This window comes from Vigna radiata, chromosome 10 (assembly GCF_000741045.1).
Source record: "Vigna radiata var. radiata cultivar VC1973A chromosome 10, Vradiata_ver6, whole genome shotgun sequence".
NCBI lineage: Eukaryota > Viridiplantae > Streptophyta > Magnoliopsida > Fabales > Fabaceae > Vigna > Vigna radiata.
The window spans coordinates 70517-75085 of NC_028360.1; positions in this window are offsets into that span (position 1 = coordinate 70517).

Genomic DNA, 4569 nt, shown 5'->3' on the forward strand with positions numbered 1-4569 from the left:
TCCTAAGCATGTTCATCAACAAATCCCAAAATAGAAACCTTGAATAATGAATTTGGATACTTACCTGAGTGAAGAGTATGAATGTTTGCAGAAAATTTGTTTAATTGATGATGTATGACCTCTACAATGCAAATCCCTCAACCAAAAACCCCAAACTTTGACAAAGTAATGGTGAAAATTGAATTTTTTTGTGAGTGGGTGAATGAGAAAGTGAGGAAATGTCTCTAAAATGCTCTTGAAAATGAACGAAGAGTGCTAGGGCTCAGGGAGACCGCTCAGGCGAAATGTAAAAAAGAGTTTCAAAGTGAAAAATGTGAAAAACCGCTCAGCTTTTAAGAAAAGCCAAGACCATCAGTGCTGCAACCGCTCAGCGGTAAAATGCATCGCTCAACGATTTGCACCTGATTTCACTTCTTCTTCTTTTTGCTTTCTTTTGAGTAATCTTTCCTTCTAGGACTTAATTTCAACCTTCAATTTTCAAATGTATACCTTTCCCTTCTCAGATGCAATCATTAACATGTAATGCACTTAACATAGGATTAAAACAAAATAATCAACTGGATTGCCTTCCAGGTAGCGCTTGTTTAACGTCACGAGCCTGACCCAAACCTGTTTAGCACTCATCAGTAAGTGCTTCTCCTTCCCAACACCCTTCAGTAGGTGTACTTTGTGACACCCGGGCACTGACGAAGGCGGGGAGTGATCGCAGGTGCAAGAGGCATGGTGCAGGGGCACGGACAAGGAACGGCTCCTGGCAGGCTTCCAATGGAAGGGGTACATGGACGAATCGAACATACACCGGAATGAGAGGGATCTAAAGACTGTATAAGTATGGGACTATACAGTTGAAGGATAGTTTAAAGGAATTGATTTGGCTACTCATATCAACAAATGCATTTGTTTTTCGGTAGCCTAACTCATAAGAACTTCATGGTTAAGCGTGCTTAGCCTAGAGTAATTATGGGATGGGTGACCTTTCGGGAAGTTTTCTCGGAAAGTGTGTGAGTGAGGACAAAACACACTAGAAAGCCTCATGTTGATGTGTGGGGGCAGTCAGCAGTCCCTGTAAGTTGCTGGGGCGTTACATACTTACCTTGTATCATTCAGTAGATAGGTAAAAGTTTTTGCATCCCTCAGTAGATTCTACCCAATACAAAAATTTAAAAATTGTTCATGATTACATCACCAAGATTTAAAAATTTAAAGTACAAAAATATTCTTGACCCAGTAGAGTTCAAACACCCATCAGTAGGTATTGATACTCCTTTTGCTTGATATTCTTTTCTTTTTCTTCTTCCTGCTGAATTTCTTCATGAAGTTGAGAACACCAAGCACATATCTCCATGTATCAATCATAGGAACTTTAATCTCCAATTTCTTGAAGATCTCCATAAAGCACTTAAACTTCTTTTCTTTCCTATGATATTTCTTTTGATGAGGAAGAGGTTTTGCATATGATCTTTTCTTTTTTTCCTCTCTTCCTCTTTTTCTTAATCTTCTCCCTCAACTTTCTCTTTTTTATTTTTTTCTTTATTTTTGCATATTTTTTCTTTTTTTCTTTTCTCTCAACCACTGTTTTTTCCTTATCATCATCCTTATTCCCCTCACTCAACTTTTCTGTTTCTTCTTCCTCTATCTTTTCCTCCTCTATCTTCTCCTTATTTCTCTCCATTTTTTTCTCCTCTATCTTCTCTTCATATATCTCTATCCTTTCTTCCTCTATCTTCTCCATGTTTTTCTCCTTCATTTTCTCCTCATATATCTCTATCTTTTCCTCCTCTATCTTTTCCTTATTTCTCTCCACTTTTTTCTCCTCTATCTTCTCCATATTTTTTCTCCTTTATTTTCTCCTCATCTATCTCTATCTATTCTTCATCAATAACCTCATCAATTGATGTCTCCAAATTCCTGAAGGTAACTTCATAGCTCTTGGAATCATACTTCTCTAGAAATTTGTCAAACCTTTCAATAAAGCTTTTGCCTTGTTCCACTACATCAACTATCTGTTGACATAGTTGTTGCTCTTCCTCCCACGTTACTATTGGTGAAGAGAATTGTTGCTGCTAGTGATATTGTTGCATCTCCTCCATGCTTCTATGAGAAGAAAATCTTGTATACATGTCCTGCAGAAAAAGTTCGTCATTCTTTGTATTCTCCTCTATGCTTTTGACATGGCATACTCCTGAATTCATGACCCTCTGAAAAAGTTCCTCAGATTCTGCACTCCTCTTAATCGGAGTAAATCGTGGCTCAACAACTTGCCCAAATTGGCTTTGATCCATGTATGAGTGAGGTTCCCACCAATGGTTGAAATNTTTTCCTCTCTTCCTCTTTTTCTTAATCTTCTCCCTCAACTTTCTCTTTTTTATTTTTTTCTTTATTTTTGCATATTTTTTCTTTTTTTCTTTTCTCTCAACCACTGTTTTTTCCTTATCATCATCCTTATTCCCCTCACTCAACTTTTCTGTTTCTTCTTCCTCTATCTTTTCCTCCTCTATCTTCTCCTTATTTCTCTCCATTTTTTTCTCCTCTATCTTCTCTTCATATATCTCTATCCTTTCTTCCTCTATCTTCTCCATGTTTTTCTCCTTCATTTTCTCCTCATATATCTCTATCTTTTCCTCCTCTATCTTTTCCTTATTTCTCTCCACTTTTTTCTCCTCTATCTTCTCCATATTTTTTCTCCTTTATTTTCTCCTCATCTATCTCTATCTATTCTTCATCAATAACCTCATCAATTGATGTCTCCAAATTCCTGAAGGTAACTTCATAGCTCTTGGAATCATACTTCTCTAGAAATTTGTCAAACCTTTCAATAAAGCTTTTGCCTTGTTCCACTACATCAACTATCTGTTGACATAGTTGTTGCTCTTCCTCCCACGTTACTATTGGTGAAGAGAATTGTTGCTGCTAGTGATATTGTTGCATCTCCTCCATGCTTCTATGAGAAGAAAATCTTGTATACATGTCCTGCAGAAAAAGTTCGTCATTCTTTGTATTCTCCTCTATGCTTTTGACATGGCATACTCCTGAATTCATGACCCTCTGAAAAAGTTCCTCAGATTCTGCACTCCTCTTAATCGGAGTAAATCGTGGCTCAACAACTTGCCCAAATTGGCTTTGATCCATGTATGAGTGAGGTTCCCACCAATGGTTGAAATTATTTTGGTAGAATTGAGTGCCCATATAATCAAATTCTTGTCCATACTGCATCCTGCAAACATTAGGCACAAAACCCTAGTAGACTTTTTTATATTTTTTAAAAAAATAAAAAGATTAAAAGATATATACAATCAAGTCAAACTTAATCAGTTTACACTACTAGATAAGTTAAACCACGAGTCCCCGGCAACGGTGCCAAAAACTTGTTAAGTCCTTGGCAAGTGTACCAGATCGTTATCAAGTAATATAAACAGGTAAGTCCTAGTATTGTTTTCCCAAAGGACTCTTAGGCCTTAACTTTCATGTAACCTAATCGCGTAAGACTTGAGAAAAGAATATATTTAGTGTATCTATGCAAAGAACAAAAATAAACATGCAATGCAATTGATTCAATTGGTTTTGAGAAACTTATGGATGGATGGTGTTGTTGGGGTTTACAATTTCATCTTATCCACTCTCATATATCTACTCTTCTTATTTAATTCACTTGTTTATCTAATTGCCATGCATACTTTCTTAATCACCCTTAACCCAATTCCTTGGTGAAAAGAGCCTATTACTAATTACCGGCTTGCTATCCTTAGCCTCCCCTAGTAACTAATAATGCAATGCGTTATGAAGCAAATACAATTGACCGTCCTACCCCTATCCCTAGGCGATATTGGCATAATCAAGGAATTTCCCACCAGTTCATGACATTACTATACGTCCCCATATCGGTAAAGACAAACAACATTTACTGAATGAGTTAAACAATAAAAGCATTGAGTGCAGATGAGAACCCAACAATTGATAAATAAGTATATGACAAACATATGAAGTAAATAAGAATTTCAATATATGAGAGTTTCAAAAGATTACATTGTTCCCCAACAACAAAGGTTTTAGTTCACCATAATCATGGTGAAACTAGATGAAAATAATGAAAGAATGAAAGAGATAACCCTAAACTTGGTTGAATGGAGCCTAAGCATCCAAAGAACCTCCTCCAAGGTGTGTGGAATAGCTCTGGACATTTCTCTCTGCCAAAAGAATCACTTTCTAATTCGCACTTGGGCTATATATAAGCTCAAAAAGATAACAGATAGATTACAAAAAGATTTACAGAATAACTTACAGGGACTATTGACTGCCCCCACAGATCACCACGAGGCTTTCCAGTGTGCTTTGTCCTCACTCACACACTTTCCGGGAAAACTTCCCGGAAGGTCACCCATCCCAGAATTACTCCAGGCTAAGCACGCTTAACCATGGAGTTCTTATGGGCTAGGCTACCGAAAAGCAAATGCATTTGGTGATATGAGTAGCCTAATCAATTCCTTTAAGCTATCCTTCAACTGTATAGTCCCATACCTATACAGTCTCCAGATCCCTCTCATTCCGGTGTATGTTCGATTCGTCCATGTG